At 43.3% G+C, this 18,491-nt stretch overlaps 1 protein-coding gene across 1 annotated transcript in view; it reads left to right on the top strand.

Annotated features, from left to right (window-relative positions):
• The first annotated feature begins 281 nt into the window (after positions 1-281).
• AGT (angiotensinogen) overlaps positions 282-18,491 on the top strand; it is a 75,983-nt gene continuing 57,773 nt past the window's right edge. The window contains exon 1 of the mRNA XM_075338197.1: positions 282-387. The gene's annotated coding sequence lies outside the window, so the exon portion shown is untranslated. The remainder of the gene's footprint in view (positions 388-18,491) is intronic.

Raw genomic sequence — 18,491 nt, 5'->3', positions numbered from 1 at the left:
TTCTGCACAATAATAACATCTTACAGACCGAACTTAAATTGCTGCTCAATAGGAAACAGATGTGAAACCTACTGCTTTTCTAATAACAAGTCTGGCTTATTTGTTTAGCTTTTGTGTCATACTGCTTTAAAACAAAGCAAAGAGTTCAACCTATGATGAAATGTTACTGCCTGGAGTACAGGAGTGCAGGTGGGCCATGTTGGTGGCCATACGAAATGTAAATAAAGACCAGCGAGTGGTCACAGAACATTCTGAACCGAGTGGGGCCCACTCCGAAGAGCTAATGAGTAACCGAGGTCATGGAACGGCTGATATAATATCTGAGGCAACATCTTTGCTTCATCCAGATTTCAAGAACAAGTAAAAACCGGAGCACATTACCAAAAGGTAGGAATAGATCTAATATTAAGATGTTATATTTCAAGATTATATTCAGAGTTTAGATAACGTTTAGATCAAGAAACCTGTATACAAGTGCATGCAATGTGAGAGCTGCCTGAGGCAGGAGCTAGATTGCGCTGAAAGGGATATATGTAAGTAGTAAGTACACTCCACAAGCATGTTTGGCGTCCGATGCATGAGATCTATATTTAGGACTAGATCGGATGAGCTGCAGCTAAAACGATGTATACTAGAAAAGATTTGGTTACCAGATGATTGATGAGACTACATGGAACATGAATAGACAAACCATGGGAAATCTGATTGAGAGCAGGTGCTGTGTTCTCTCTGCAGAACATTTTTTTTATGTCTAGAACATAAACAATGATAATGGACTACAGAGAGATAAGGCTGTTTCTATCCACTCTTTTATTGCAGTATGAATCTTGTGGGTAAGAATGGATGAATGTAGCTGAGTCCTTTGAAAACCCGTAGGATCTAATCTAATATTCGCATTGTCTCTGAAGAAAATGTGCTCAGATTGTCAGTCTCAAAATTTTTGGCCACAATGACCGATATTTTGTAGTTTTTGTTTTTTTACAATTTTTTTTAGCACTTAGTCAAATGTTTCTTATAGTTACGGAAGTAAAATTATAAGCATTTCATGTTATTAAACTCTTATTAACAAAAAATGTAAATTTATGCAATGACTCAATATTTACTGTGCTGACCTTAATCCTTTCTTGACTATGATGTACATATATGTCATGGTCGGATAGGGGTTCCCAACCAATGATGTATAGATATGTCATGGTGACACGTGGAGCACAGGAGTTCTGAACGCCTGATCACTGCTGGGAGCTCAGTGTAAGTTATAGGCGAGCTTTGGCTGTCACAGCCAGGGACAGTCCCCATGTCACCTCAGGCTGTTTAACCCCATAAATGCAACCATCAATAGCGATTTTAGCATTTTGGGGGCTAAGAGAGGGGATGCGCCCTCTATCCCACCCAATATTGATCCTCCGCGATGTGATCACGGATGCTCGATTGTTGCCATGGCAACTAGAGGTTGTCCCATTGACCTCTGGGTCATCCATGTGCAGCAAGCCTGTTACAGTTAGGTCCAGAAATATTTGGACAGTGACACAAGTTTAGTTATTTTAGCTGTTTACAAAAACATGTTCAGAAATACAATTATATATATATAACATGGGCTGAAAGTGCACACTCCCAGCTGCAATATGAGAGTTTTCACATCCAAATCGGAGAAAGGGTTTAGGAATCATAGCTCTGTAATGCATAGCCTCCTCTTTTTCAAGGGACCAAAAGTAATTGGACAAGGGACTCTAAGGGCTGCAATTAACTCTGAAGGCGTCTCCCTCGTTAACCTGTAATCAATGAAGTAGTTAAAAGGTCTGGGGTTGATTACAGGTGTGTGGTTTTGCATTTGGAAGCTGTTGCTGTGACCAGACAACATGCGGTCTAAGGAACTCTCAATTGAGGTGAAGCAGAACATCCTGAGGCTGAAAAAAAAGAAAAAATCCATCAGAGAGATAGCAGACATGCTTGGAGTAGCAAAATCGACAGTCGGGTACATTCTGAGAAAAAACGAATTGACTGGTGAGCTTGGGAACTCAAAAAGGCCTGGGCATCCACGGATGACAACAGTGGTGGATGATCGCCGCATACTTTCTTTGGTGAAGAAGAACCCGTTCACAACATCAACTGAAGTCCAGAACACTCTCAGTGAAGTAGGTGTATCTGTCTCTAAGTCAACAGTAAAGAGAAGACTCCATGAAAGTAAATACAAAGGGTTCACATCTAGATGCAAACCATTCATCAATTCCAAAAATAGACAGGCCAGAGTTAAATTTGCTGAAAAACACCTCATGAAGCCAGCTCAGTTCTGGAAAAGTATTTTTTGGACAGATAAGACAAAGATCAACCTGTACCAGAATGATGAAAAGAAAAAAGTTTGGAGAAGAAAGGGAACAGCACATGATCCAAGGCACACCACATCCTCTGTAAAACATGGTGGAGGCAACGTGATGGCATGGGCATGCATGGCTTTCAATGGCAATGGGTCACTTGTGTTTATTGATGACATAACAGCAGACAAGAGTAGCCGGATGAATTCTGAAGTGTACCGGGATATACTTTCAGCCCAGATTCAGCCAAATGCCGCAAAGTTGATCGGACGGCGCTTCATAGTACAGATGGACAATGACCCCAAGCATACAGCCAAAGCTACCCAGGAGTTCATGAGTGCAAAAAAGTGGAACATTCTGCAATGGCCAAGTCAATCACCAGATCTTAACCCAATTGAGCATGCATTTCACTTGCTCAAATCCAGACTTAAGACGGAAAGACCCACAAACAAGCAAGACCTGAAGGCTGCAGCTGTAAAGGCCTGGCAAAGCATTAAAAAGGAGGAAACCCAGCGTTTGGTGATGTCCATGGGTTCCAGACTTAAGGGAGTGATTGCCTCCAAAGGATTCGCAACAAAATATTGAAAATACAAATATTTTGTTTGGGTTTGGTTTATTTGTCCAATTACTTTTGACCTCCTAAAATGTGGAGTGTTTGTAAAGAAATGTGTACAATTCCTACAATTTCTATCAGATATTTTTGTTCAAACCTTCAAACTAAACGTTACAATCTGCACTTGAATTCTGTTGTAGAGGTTTCATTTCAAATCCAATGTGGTGGCATGCAGAGCCCAACTCGCGAAAATTGTGTCACTGTCCAAATATTTCTGGACCTAACTGTATGTCATGCCAGGAGCATGGTCTAAGGGGCTTCTGTGCAGTATTAGCAGGTATAATGTATTGTAATGTAGGGGCATTGCAATTATACCAGTGATCAGAGTAATAAAACGTAATGTTCCATATAGGAACTAAGTGAAAAAGTAAACAAAGTTTTAAAAAAAAAAAATATTTTTTTTTAAAACAAAATAAAGAACAAAAAATGAAACAATTATACCAATAAATATGTATATTTATGTAAAAACAAAAATTAAAAAAAGTCCACACATTTGGTATCACCGTGTCTAGAACAACCCGATCTATAAAACTGTCACACTAGTTAACTCCTTCAGTGAACACGGTAAAAAAATAAAAAATTAAAAAATAGCAAAAACTAGGTCTTTTCATCATACAGCTGACGAAATAATTGGAATTAAACGCTATCAAAAAGTCATATGTAAATAAAATTGGTAAAACAAAAGGTATAATGGAGGAGCTGTCCTACCCTTATAGCAGCTGGATTTTAATGTTTACTGGTGGGACCCGCTCGCAATCCTGGATGAAGCAATCCACAGGGTGTAGAAGGTATATAACAGAAAGAGATCCGGTGGTAGAAACCGCCGGATCTCTTTCTGTTATATACCTTCTAAATAAAATTGGTATCTCTGAAATCATAATGTTGTCTTGCAAAAACCAAGCTGCCATACAGCTTCATCAGTGAAACAAAATCTGTAGCTCTACAACAATGCAAAAACATTCTTTTTTTTTCTATTAAATTGTTTTTAGGGTATAAAAGTGGCAAAACATAAAAAAATATAAATGTGGTATTGCTCTAATCATCCTGACCCAAAAAATAAAGTGGTCTGATCAGTTTTAAGACATGCTGAACAGCATTAAAAAACTATATTACTGAATTGCTGTTTCTTACTGTTTCTGTCTTACAAAAAGTGGAAATAGAACGCGATCAAAAAATATTATGTGCCCAAAATTCTACCAATAAAAACTCCAACTCATCCTGCAAAAAAACAAGCCCCCCCTATGACTATATCAGCCAAAAAATAATAATAAAAAAACCTATAACTTTTAAAATTTGCGGTTGCAAAAAAGCCTTTATTTTCTAAAAAATCATTTTTTAGTGTGAGAGTAGCCAAACCTAATAAACCCCCCAAACTGTAAATCTAGTATCTATGTAATCGTACTGACCTAAGGAATAAAGCTGCCTTATCACTTACACAACAAGATGAATGGTGTAAAAATTAGGAAAAAAGTCAATTCTTCAACTACTGTTGATTTGTTTATCCTGCCTCCCAAAGCTCGCAGTAAGGCTCAGCTCACATTTATCCTGCGCTATATGCTTTACGCTTAAATCGGGGATTACGTGTAAAGCGCTGAAAAACGTGATTCAGACAAAATTCCCAATGGAATTTCACTGTAGTGATTCACTTTAAACTCCTGTGTTGCTTGTGGTTTGGCGATGTCTATCTTTTTAGGTGTGCAGAAAAGTGCAGTCAACAACAATTTTGTGCACCTTTAAAAACATGTGCACCACTGAATAGAGGTTAAACGGAGCCTGGAGTAACTTTGCTGCCTTATTATAATGAATGCATCTGTCGGGGGTTTCACCTGAATCACATATTTTGGAGATGTAAGTGGAATCCCTAAGGTAAGTGCTCAACATAGAGCACAGGATAAATCTGAACTGATCCAAACTGTTATGTACCCCAAATTGCCAAATATCATTCATTTCAACCTAAGAAAACACAAGTCGCCACTTAGGTACATCATCTGTTAAAATAAATATAGGGGTCTTCCAAATAATTAATAACAAAAAGGCTCCCCCAAATAGGTGGGAGAGGAAGGTTAATGCTATAGACTGATGAGTAGGGGAGAGGGTCGGGCTAATTCTATAGACTGGGGATTAAGAGGTGGGAGGGGGAGGCTGATGCTATAGATTGGGGATTGCAAGGGAGGCTAATGCTATAGACTGGGGATTATGGGGAGTCTAATTCTATAGACTGGGGATTAGGGGGCCTATTACTAAAGACTAGGGGTTGGTGGAATATAACTATAGATGGGGTTAGGGGGGCTATTATTATTGTAAATGAAGGTTAGGGGATCTTTTACTGTAGACTGGTTGGGGGCTATTTCTGTAGATGGGGATTAGATGGGCTACTACCGTAGACTGGGGTTTAGGTGGGCTATTACTGTAGACAGGAGTTGGGGTGTATTGCTATAGACTGGAATGTAGGGGGTTATTACAATAGACGAGTTTAGGGGGCTATTACTGTAGACTGGGGTTTAGGGTGGCTTATAGTGAGGGATAGTGCAAGGAACAAAATGGATGGGGGACAGTGTAAGAACTTAGTATGGTCGGGGGGGCAGTGTGGTCGGCTCAGTTTGGCAAGGGGGCAGCATGGATGGGCTCAATATAGAGTGGAGCAATGTAGCGGACTCAGTATGAAAAGTGGGTCAGTGTTTGGGGTCTCAGCATTAAGCATGAAGTAGCATGGTGGTCTCAGTATGATGAGTTGGGCAGCATGGAGGCTTTAGTTTGGAGAGGAGCCAGCGCGGAGGTCTCATTTTGGAGACAGGGCACTGTGAGAGGGCTCAATAAGGAGAATGGCCAGCATTGGGAGCTAATTATGGAGAAGGGGCAGCATGGGTGGGATCAGTATAGAGAGGGGCAGTGTATGGGCACTGTGTGTAGAAAAGTAGCATGGAGGGCTCAGTATGGAGTCGGGACAACATGCACATGACATTGTGAAGAGGAAGCAGCATGATGTGAGGACAGTGTGATTATTGATTATAACTGAGGAAGGTGTGGTGGGTATAAATTATAAGGGAGGACAGTGTGGCGTTTTAGTTTAATAGAAGCAGTGTTTCAGTCATAATACACAAGGGCAGACAGTGTGGTGATCATAGCATAAAAGGGCAAACGATGTGGTGGTAATATTTGATAGGGGAGAATAAAAATAACAACCAATGCTGGTTGGAGACCATGTACAATAAGAGCAACAGTGTGGAGTAATATTTTTTTTTTCCAGGGAGTACAGTGAGGAGCAATTATTTTTTTTAGGGGCACATCATAGGGGTTTTTAAGGCACAGCATTGGTTGTTATTTTTATTTTGGAACATTATGATGACAATGTTATTTTTAAGGGTACCGTGTTGAGATTTGCTGCGGAAGACCGGAGAAGAGGGAAGTCTGCAGAGACAAGCGGTGGATGTGACGTCATTATGGAGTCAGGCACATAAGAAAACAGTGATTGGTAAATGTATTATCACAAAGACATTACACTACACTAACATTTGCACAAGTTTAGGTAAAAAAATTACCAGAGTGCTTCTTTGGTATTTGCAGAAAAATCTAATTGTATTTAATATGCAAATGAGGGGGCTTTGGTGTACCGTTGGTGTGGTCTTTGCTTCGATGTATCATTATTCCCTTGTATTTGTATATTGAGGCCAGCCTTTTGTCTTTATTGACAGCGCTCCATTGGCAAAAGTGAGTGCTGTCTAAAATCAGCTTGCAAGTCTGCGATTGTGTGCTTACATTGGGTGAGCGCAGCAGTGTGCTCCTAGTGTAAGTGCAGGTACACACAATGTGGCTGCAGGCTCGTTCTGACACATGGTATTTGTATACCTACTAACCATCCTGGATTCTGCGGGACTGTCCCGATTTAAGGGCTTTCTCCCGCAGTCCCACTGCTCACAGCTGTTGTTCCCGCTCCTCCCCTCAGTGAAGTGAATACATTAACTCAGTTCAGTGCATAAATTAAATTCTCATATGCTCTGGTTTACCGGGATGGCCAGAACTCGAACGCATGAACTCATTGTCCATAAGCAGTAGACTTACCAGTGAGCTACTGCCTCTATTGAAAGACATTGAGGAAGATTTGGTAATCATAACCTCTGTATTGCAGGCAGAAAAATCAGAAGCAGATTATTCAGCTACATAGATAGATAGATAGATAGATAGATAGATACAGTGGGTGCAGAAAATATTCAGACTCCTTTAAATTTTTCACTCTTTCATTGCAGCCATTTGGTAAACTCATTTTTTTCACAGTAATGTACACTCTGCACCCCATCTTCACAGAAAAAAACAGAAATGTAGAAAGTTTTCCAATTTTTTTAGACGAGAAAAACTGAAATATCACATGGTCATAAGTATTCAGACCCTTTGCTCAGACACTCATATTTAAATCACATGCTGTCCATTTCCTTGTTTCCTCTTTGAGATGGTTCTGCTCGTTCATTCATATCTATAGTATAAAACCTCACAGCTCAAAGTGCATATCACACCAAATTTCAATCATGAGGTCAAAAGAACTGCCCACCGAGCTGAGAGACAGAATTGTAGCAAGGCACAGATCTGGCCAAGGTTACAAAAGAATTTCAAGGTTCCTAAGAGCACAGTGGCCTCCATAATTCTAAAATGGAAGAAGTTTGGGATCACCAGAACTCTTCCTAGACCTGGCTGTCCAGCCAAACTGAGAAAACGTGGGAGAAGTGCCTTGTTGAGAGAGGTAAAAAAAAGAACCACAAGATCACTGGCTGAGCTCCAGAGATGCAGTAGGGAGATGAGAGAAAGTTGCACAAATTCAACTATCACTGCAGCCCTCCTCCAGTTGTCTCTTTCTGGCAGAGTGTTTTTCTATATATATATATATATATATATATAATGATTAGTGTAGGGACCTACAAGTATGAAGAACCGTGACGTGGTTTGTAGGCTACCATTATTTTGGCCATAATATCGACTAATAACTCAGATATTTTGTGTATATTTTTCTGAACATAACATTTTATACAGGGTACAGCCAGGCCCCTTTATGTTTGGTACTTGCATAATGGAGTCCCCGTCCCTATATGGTGCACATAAAGCAGGCAGCCCGCCTGGTCGAATAGTATGGGTGTGTAATAGGCTGCTGACTAGGATGCTATGCACCTGTAAGTGTGAACGGCGCCCTATGCAAGCCACTAGTGTGCAATTTCATCATCTAGCGATCACCCCCTCCATGTTTGGGAGTTGTGTGAGTGATTTGCTCCTTTTGCACCTGTGATGTCTCCATCTATTGGGGGTCTGGCTGCACCCTGGTAGTGCATTAGTTTTTGACCTGAGTAGTTCACCACTGCTTTATCCTGCTGTGAGTATCTTAAATAGTGGAGGATATTTAGTCCTCTTTTTGTTGTTTTTCTATTTATGGCAGAGTGGCCTGACGGAAGACTCTCCTCAGTGTAAGACATATGAAAGCCCCCATAGAGTTTGCAAAAAAACACATGAATGACTCCCAGACTATGACAAATAAGATTCTCTGGTCTGATGAGATGAAGATAGGACTTTTTGGTGATAATTCAAAGTGGTATGTGTGGAGAAAACCAGGCACTGCTCAGCACCTGCCCAATATAATCCCAACAGTGAAACATGGTGGTGGCAGCATCATGCTACGGGGGTGTTTTTCAGCTGCAGGGACAGGACGACTGGTTGCAATTGAAGGAAAGATGAATACAGCCAAGTACAGAGATATCCTGGAAGAAAACCTTTTCCAGAGTGCTCTTGAATTCAGACTTGGCTGAAGGTTCACCTTCCAACAAGACAATGACCCTAAGCACACAGCTAAAATAACAAAGGAGTGGCTTCAGAACAACTCTGTAACTATTCTTGACTGGCCCAGTCAGAGCCCTGACCGAAACCCAATTGAGCATCTCTAGAGAGACCTGAAAATGGCTGTCCACCAACGTTCACCATCCAACCTGATGGAACTGGAAAGGATCTGCAAGGAAGAATGGCAGAGGATCCCAAATCCAGGTGTGAAAAACTTGTTGCATCATTCCCAAGACTACTCATGGCTGTACTAGCTCAAAACGGTGCTTCTACTCCATACTGAGCAAAGGGTCTGAATACTTATGACCATGTAATATTTTAGTTTTTCATTTAAAAAATGTGCAAAAATGTCTACATTTCTGTGTTTTTTTTCCTGACAAGATAGAGTGCAGAGTGTATATTAATGAGAAAAAAAATGAACTTTTTTGAATTTACCAAATGGCTGCAATGAAAAATTTAAAGTGGTCTGAATACATTCTGTACCCACTGTAGGTGGATAGATAGATAGATACAGTACATGATAGATAGATACATGATAGATAATAGATAAATATAGATACATGATAGATAATAGATATAGATACATACATTAAAGATAGATATAGATAGATACTGCATCTTTTTATAGGTGAAGGAAAGAGATAGATTCATTTATTCCCATAAAACTACCGTACTATAAAAAAATGAGGAAAAAAATACAAAAATATATATATATTTGTATTTTTTTCCTCATATATTTTTCCTCATATATATATATATATATATGAGGATATATATATTTTTTTCCTCATATATATATATATATATATATATATATAATAAATACTTCTTTATTTTCACTCTCTTGGATTCAAACCAGCAACTTTCAAACACGTGTCCAGCAGACCCAGCTGTTGAGCCACAAGAGATGATCATGTCAAAGGGAAGATTTTATATAGATGAACCTACAATGCTGCCGCTTACAAAGGACATTCAGGAAATCTCCATTGTACGGAGCAGCATCTCTGTATCTTGTATTCTAGAAGGAGAGGAAAAGAGATTTTTTTTCTTCTAATAAACTTACTAAAAACAATAAAAAAAATTAGAATAATATTTTGATTGCGCTTTTTTTTATAAAATAATAAACATGACAAATCCGCAAATAACATGAACATATTTGGTGTGCCTGTAATCGTAATGACCCGAACAAAACAGTGATCAGATTATTTATGGGGATCGGTAAAAGACGTAAAAAAAAATGGCGCAATTAATTATTTTTCTTTATTAAAGCCCATAAAAAATGTAATAGAAATGTAACGATGAGGCCATGTTCCACGTAGCGTAAATGCTGCGTTTTTTTCTGCAGGTATCCACACCACGAGTGCAATAACAATCTTCTCTGATTAATGCATGTCTGCGGTATTTTTTTATGCATTGTCCCCCTTATTTGATACATGTTGGTTGCAGATGTAAATCCTGAAGCTGATAAAGAAAAAAAAATACAAAAACAAAACTGCACAGTTCAGCAGCGTCTTTAGACGCACGAGGGGACGGAGATTTCATGATGTCACATCCACTCTGCTTGGACATTTAGTCCATGTTCACATGTAGTGTAAATGCTGCATTTTTTTCTGCTGCTTTTTTTGCATATTTATTCTGCTGTGTTTAATTGTCCAAGCAAAGTGGATGTAATTCCACAAAAAGACGCCGCTGAACTCTGTGGTTTTGGTGCTTTTTTTTCTCTAGAGCTTTCTATGTGGCGCTTAATAAAACGTATGGAAAAAACTTTTCTGTTCTATAAAAACACTTAAAAACGCAGAATTAAGTTTGAACCAAAAACGCATTAGATAATGGAGAAAAGGCATAAAAAATGCAGCAAAAATTGAATAATTAGAGAAGATAGATATTGTGTAGTTTTGTGCGGACAGCGGCAGAAACAAAAAACACAGAATTTCTGCAATGTGTGAACACGGCCTTATAGGCGCACGCGCCGCAGAGTTTAACCCTCTTTCCTTTCTTCAGACATTGGGAGGTATCGGTGTTTTTGGCTACTCCTTGAATGGCTTCAGTAAAGAGGAGGGGTGCTGAATGAGCAGACAGCATGTCCCACATCAATGGGCCCTCTTCTCACTGAAGCAATTTGCTTAAGGGCTGCTTCTCACTTGCGAGTTTCTTGCAGTAGAGCAATTGCGAGAAAATCTCGCATTGGAATCGGACACATGTTAGTGAATGATTCAGCTCTCATCTGCGATTTTTTTCTCAGTCCAAATCGGACTGAGAAAAAAATCGCAGCATGCTGCTTTTTTGCGAGTTTCTACTGCGAGTTTCTCCAATGCAAGTCTATGGGAGCGTGTAAAAAATCGGATGTCACGGGACGGCACTCACACCATCCTAGTGACATCCGATTTTCTAAATACATTTCTCGCATGTTTCCTAAAACACTGGAAACGAGCGATGTCTCACAATGTCTGTCAATCACTATTCTCTGTCAGTCGGTCTGTCCCTCTCGGTCTCTGTTCTCTCTCTGTCGGTCCGTCACTATCTCTGTCCCTCTCCCACAGTCTGTCAGTCATTTTCCCCTCCTCTCTCATACTCACCGATCCCCGATCTCCAGCGCGGCGCTGCACGGCTTTCTCACTGCTGCGGCGGCTTTTACTATTTTGAAAAAGCCGGCCGCCCATTAAACAATCTCGTATTCCCTGCTTTACCCGCCCACAGGCGCCTATGATTGGTTACAGTGAGACACGCCCCCACGCTGAGTGACAGGTGTCACACTGCACCCAATCACAGCAGCCGGTGGGCGTGTCTATACTGTGCAGTGAAATAAATAAATAATTAAAAAAATGGCGTGCGGTCCCCCACAATTTTAATACCAGCCAGCTAAAGCCATACGGCTGAAGGCTGGTATTCTCAGGATGGGGAGCTCCACGTTATGGGGAGCCCCCCAGCCTAACAATATCAGTCAGCAGCCGCCCAGAATTGCCGCATACATTATATGCGACAGTTCTGGGGCTGTACCCGGCTCTTCCCGATTTACCCTGGTGCTTTGGCAAATCAGGGTAATAAGGAGTTATTGGCAGCCCATAGCTGCCAATAAGTCCTAGATTAATCATGTCAGGCGTCTATGAGACACCTTCCATGATTAATCTGTAAGTGACAGTAAATAAACACACACACACCTGAAAAAATCCTTTATTAGAAATAAAAACCACAAACACATTCCCTCATTACCAATTTATTAACCCCGACAAACCCTCCATGTCCGGCGTACTCCACAGTCCTCCAGCGTCGCGTCCAGCATGAAGGTGACAGGAGCTGCAGAAGACACCGCCGCTCCGGTCACCTCCAAGCAGCAACTGAGGTGAGTAGCGCGATCTGCTGAGGTGTCACTGAGGTTAATCGCGGCCACTGCTGGATCCTCCAACAGTGACAGCGATTAACCTCAGTGACAGCTCAGCTGATCGCGATACTCACCTCAGTTGCTGCTTGGAGGTGACCGGAGCGGCGGTGTCTTCTGCAGCTCCTGTCACCTTCATGCTGGACGCGACGCTGGAGGTCCGTGGAGTACGCCGGACATGGAGGGCTTTTGGGGATTATTAAATTGGTAATGAGGGAATGTGTTTGTGGTTTTTATTTCTAATAAAGGATTTTTTCGGGTGTGTGTGTTTATTTACTGTCACTTACAGATTAATCATGGAAGGTGTCTCATAGACGCCTGACATGATTAATCTAGGACTTATTGGCAGCTATGGGCTGCCAATAACTCCTTATTACCCCGATTTGCCAAAGCACCAGGGTAAATCGGGAAGGGCCGGGTACAGTCCCAGAACTGTCGCATATAATGTATGCGGCAATTCTGGGCGGCTGCTGGCTGATATTGTTAGGCTGGGGGGCTCCCCATAACGTGGAGCTCCCCATCCTGAGAATACCAGCCTTCAGCCGTATGGCTTTATCTGGCTGGTATTAAAATTGGGGGGGACCGCACGCCATTTTTTTTAATTATTTATTTATTTATTTCACTGCACAGTATAGACCCGCCCACCGGCTGCTGTGATTGGGTGCAGTGTGACACCTGTCACTCAGCGTGGGGGCGTGTCTCACTGCAACCAATCATAGGCGCCTGTGGGCGGGTAAAGCAGGGAATACGAGATTGTTTAATGGGCGGCCGGCTTTTTCAAAATAGTAAAAGCCGCCGCAGCAGTGAGAAAGCCGTGCAGCGCCGCGCTGGAGATCGGGGATCGGTGAGTATGAGAGAGGGGGGGAAACTTCAGTCACTCGGGGGATTAGTGGTCACCGGTGAACCCTTCACTGGTGACCGCTAATCAGGACGCGGCACAGACAGAGCCGCAGCATGACAATGAAGTCGGGTGAAGTTCACCCGAGTTCATTCTGATTGTGCGGCTCTGTCTGTGTCTGCTGTCATCTGCCATTCAGCTCTGCTACATGGCTGTCTGTGTCTGCTGTCAGCGGCCATGTAGCAGCGCTGAATGGCAGATGACATAGTAAAAAATACGCATTACACACGCATTACACACGCATTACACACGCTAGTAAAATCTCAGAAATAGCATCGCACTTGCGTTGCACTCGCACCTAACGTGAACTAAAATCAGCCGAGTTTTTTCCAGCCCAGTCGGACCGATTTTACTCGCATAGATGTGTTTCCACCCTAATACTCTTCCGCTGCATCAAGTAGGCAGGCATACAGGAGTCCGGTGTCAGTTTGCACCCTCAGCCACATTGTTCACACCTGCGCTAAAGGCCCAGTCACACTAAACAACTTACCAGCGATCCCAACAACGATACAACCTGATAGGGATCGCTGATAAGTTGCTAGGAGGTCGCTGGTGAGATGTCACACTAAGCGACGCTCTAGAGATCCCACCAGCAACCTGACCTGGCAGGGATCGCTGGAGCGTCGTTACACGTGGAAGTATGCTGCGCTTGGTAACTAAGGTAAATATCGGGTAACCAACACGTTATTTACCTTGGTTACCAGCGCACACCGCTGGCTCCCTGCACAGTGCCACAGTTAATTACCCGATGTGTACTCTGCTACATGTGCAGGCAGCAGGCAGCCGGCTTCTGCGGACGCTGGTAACCACGGTAAACATCAGGTAACCAAGAAGCCCTTCCCTTGGTTACCCGATATTTACCTTCGTTACCAGCGTCTGCCGCTCTCACACTGCCAGTGCCGGCTCCCTGATCCCTGCACTCCTAGCCACAGTACACATCTGGTTAATTACCCGATATGTACTCCAGCTACGTGTGCAGAGAGCAGGGAGCCGGCACTGACAGCTGAGAGCGGCGGATGCTGGTAACGAAGGTAAATATCGGGTAACCAAGGTAAGGGCTTCTTGGTTACCCGATGTTTACATTGGTTACCAGCGTCCGCAGAAGCCGGCTCCAAGCTGCCTGCACATTTAGTTGTTGCTCTGTCGCTGTCACACACAGCGATGTGTACTTCATAGCAGGAGAGCAACAACTAAAAAATGGTCCAGGACATTCAGCAACAACCAGCGACCTCACAGCAGGGGCCAGGTTGTTGCTGGATGTCACACACAGCAACATCGCTAGCAAGTTGTGCCTCAGCAGTGATGTTGCTAGCGAAGTTGCTTAGTGTGACGGTACCTTAAGACTTGGAGTGGGCTGCCGTGCTTATCAAGTGTCAATTTTTGTTACAAGCACTGAACACAAAGTAGTTTTAGACCACCACCGCTCTTACTAAGTGAGCGCTGTCTATCAAGAAAAGGGACTGGCTTTCATATGGAAACATAAGGGCATAAGGGTGCACTAAGGCATAGGCCATGGCAAAGGTGCACCAAAGTCCACTAATTTGCATATTAAAAGTAGATTTTTCAGCAATTATTAAAGGGGTTTTCTGCAGTGACTCTGTGTGACTGCAGACTTGTGAATCCTTCCTGTGTACTGCGAGAATTTATTGGTGTATGCGCCAGGAATGAAGGTTAAGTATGAGATATGCATACTCCCAGACAAAATCCATCTGGGGCGAGGCCTCGCTCAATTCAAGTGTATTGAGCAAGGCCGCACCCACTAGATGAGTGCTGACTGGGAATATGCCTATCGCATACTTGACCTCCGTTCATTGCGCAGACACCGGTGAATCCTCCCAGTGCACAGTGAGCGCGCTGGGAGGATTTACAAGTCTGCAGACACACCGAATGAGTGCAAAGTTTTCATTCTAGACCAGACAACCCCTTTAAGCTAAACTGTATATGATTTTTGTAGGGGCTACATCGCCTATATAAATGTTTATGCAATTTAATTGGCATTTGGAAGACAGACTTGCTTTAGCAACGCTAAAAAAAAAATAATTTTACCCAACAAATGATCATTTTGCTTGTGCATTGGGTGATGACAGCCTCTTTAGTTAGACCAATAATCGGTGTCCGATTATTGGCAGCATTGTAAATTTACCCCAAATAGTAAGTAAATGTTTCATAGATTTTATGTTTAATGTCCATTAATTCCAAGAAGATTGGTGGGGAATCTGGTCATGAGACCCCAAACCACAGCTGAAAAGTCCTTTAAGAAGAGCACACACAGCACAGAGCGGATGCAGAACAAAGTGTCAAGTCCTGTCTCCTAAAGTGTACAGATCTAAGAGGTCTTTTGAGCAATCTATAGTGGTGTCAGGACTCAGACCTGCCTTTCTCTGTGTTCAGACAACTTTGTCTATGTATGAGTGCCTTAATTACAATGTGCGCATGATGTCTTTTAGATGTTAAAGGAGCTCAAAGGATGGAACATCGGCTCAGCAAGTGCAGATGTTCATTCTTTTAGCGTTTAATTAGCGCTTTTTCAAGTGTGCTACAGAGTAGATCTGCCTTAATAGATGTTGTGTGCACATATGTGGCGCCCCTGAGGCTTCAGTTGTCATAGGGTACTGCACTTCACCAGAGGTGCAGTATTCATCGCAGGTAAGGAGGAGGTTATTGCCGGTAAACCACAACAATCCACCCAAAATACAGTTAGTTGCCCTTTCACTGGGACTGGGCTGGGGTAGATTCATTGGAGGGTGGTCATCACTAATGTAGTGGACCCTCTGCTCACTAGTTCAGGAACCCAAGGAACTTGACACACAGGAGTTACACGCTGACACCGGATGGTGACAGACACGAAACCAGTGAGGCATAGGATAATACGGTCGCTGAAGGGAGAGCTGCGCCATAGCTCCCTCAGGACCGAGTGCATAGACCAGGGTTTAGAGACCTAGGCTGGTGGGCACTTCACGTTCCGCCAACAGAATCCGCCAGGCAGAGGATTTCAAGTCTTCTGGCCCACCCAAAGTGCCCAGGGCACAGCAGCATATAGAGTGAGAAGATGTGACCAAAAGGATGGCACCAACTATGGACTAGCACTGCCTGCTATACAAGACAGGAACGGGGTCCATTCAAGGACTCTGGTCCCCATGAGACTTCAGGCCGCAGGGACTCACACAACACAGCGCAGGGAGGAAGGACTCACAGAGAAACCTACTGGTTTTGATCTCTGAACTATCCAGCATCGGCGGGAGCCCATAACGGCAGGGACCGGAAGGCAGCGACATATCAGTGAGTAAAGAACTTTGATTGCAACCCCTGTGTTGCTCCCTTTCTTCACCGCCTCCTACCCTGAGCTCCTTTAACAGAGTAGGCTACTACTCCCAATCTCCCTGTGGGCCCGAGCTCTGCCTGTGGAGAGCTGTACCAACCTTGCTGCACTGCCCCGGACCTCAGAGGAAACCCCTTGCAGCGGCGGCTCCCATATTATAGCCGCATAACACAGGTGGCATCACAAATAACTACTATCCCCATGATCATCATCTGCCACATTAATTGACACCACCGGGGTCACGGAACCGAGCCTGGCCGCTGTGACATCCCAAACCCACTAACACCGGCCCGGTGATGAGTAACCCCTTGGACCCCGTGGGCGCGTCACATACTCATAGTTTTACTTATCAGTAAGGGGAGCGACCACTTAAAGGGCTTAGGGCATGAATGCCAAGTATGGCCCTGGCCAGAGGTCATTCTTTATCTAAAGCACACAAAGCTTACATAAACTGGATTCAGCAAGACATTTATTTGCTTTGCTACCCATACACCACAAGCAATTTATGTCATAATTCTCTGAAGGATTTTAAATCCATAAATCCATCTCCAAAGTGCAAGGGAAGATAAAGAAGAGTGTCTTCTTAATCTATTTGAGTAGTGTTGGTGTAATAGACAAAGGATTAAGAATGAACAATGGAACTTTTCAAAGACTGTTGAGGTATAGTTAATAATTTGATTGTGTCCTATGGGTATAGGTAAATACTGAAATAGATACAAAAGCTTTGGAAAAACAACCAATTTTTGATGGCATTTGCCCCCTCCAGAATATGGAGGGTGAGACCAACTGAAAATAGTGCTTGAAATCGTTTATGTTAAGATGCATTTAGATGGGTCGATAACATACGACAGGGGTGGACAACCTCTGGCCCGTTGGTGGTTTATGGCCCATGATGACCTTTTCTTGGCTCTAGAAAAGATTCCTGGGGACAGGAGTGCTTGGGCTGAAGCCCACATTTTGCCAGCTGCTGGCTCCTTTAATTGTTCTTGGCATATAGCTGGGATGTACTGTACATCACTATGTATGCAGATATTGTGCCCGGATAGGATACAAACAAAGAAAAGGAATCTGGCACTCAAAAAATGATGAAGTATATTGGTCTTAATTGAAATTGCAATCCTGAATTATGTAATGCTTTTGTCAGCAACATCTTCTTCAGACTGAAGATAATGTGCAAAGTATGGAAAAATAACAGAAAGAAAAAGGAAAAATTATTCTATATAATACAAATTATATATATACGGGTACGGTATACACATTATATATATATATATATATATATATATATATATATACATATATATACACACACACACACACACACACATACATATATATACACACGCACACACACACATATCTATATATATATAATTGCCTTATTCTGTCTGTCTGTCTGTCTTGCTCCAAAATTGTGTCCTTACGGTGACACAAAGCTGATTGGCCGCTGGGCTCGCCATGGCCCCGCCCCCCCCGCACGGATTGGCCGCTCGCCCAGGCTGCGCCCCCACACGGATTGGCCGGCCGCTCGCCCAGGCTCCGCCCCCCCCACAGATTGGCCTCTCGCCCCGGCACCCTGCAGGCATTGGCAACTCGGCCACGCCCCGCCCCCCTCATGCAATGCACGCTAGCTCTGGCCCCGCCCCCCACGCATTCCCCGAACCGACACGGTCACGGAGCCACGACTACCAGGTGAGTACTGTACCCCTGGGAGCCCACATCAGCGTACGCCGCCAAACCAGCCGACACATACCCTCGCATTGCTGGGGCTGGCCGGCGTATGCTGGTGTGGGCTCCCGTGCGAGCGGGGGACGAGATACGCTGGTAACCATGGTAGCATAGTTACCAGCGCATCAAGGTCCTGCAGCGGCGGAACATACACACACGCACACACATAACAGCACACATACACACACACACACACATCAGATCACACTCACTCTCACACACACCTCACACACACATCACATCGCATCCACACACTCACAACATCCTGGGATATCGCTTGCTTCTCGGCGGCGATACTGTGCTGTGAGCTTCCAGGACCTGCCGGAGGATCACATGGCCGGAAGCATGTGGTATCTCCGGATGTTGTGAGTATGAGCGCGTATGTGCAATATCGTCAATGTGTGTGTGTGTGAGTGTATGCGATCGGGTGTGTGTGA

The sequence above is a fragment of the Anomaloglossus baeobatrachus genome, chromosome 3 (genome assembly GCF_048569485.1).
Source record: "Anomaloglossus baeobatrachus isolate aAnoBae1 chromosome 3, aAnoBae1.hap1, whole genome shotgun sequence".
In the NCBI taxonomy this organism is placed as follows: domain Eukaryota; kingdom Metazoa; phylum Chordata; class Amphibia; order Anura; family Aromobatidae; genus Anomaloglossus; species Anomaloglossus baeobatrachus.
Note: the sequence above shows the minus strand (reverse complement) of the source record. Positions and strands in the feature narration are given on the sequence as shown.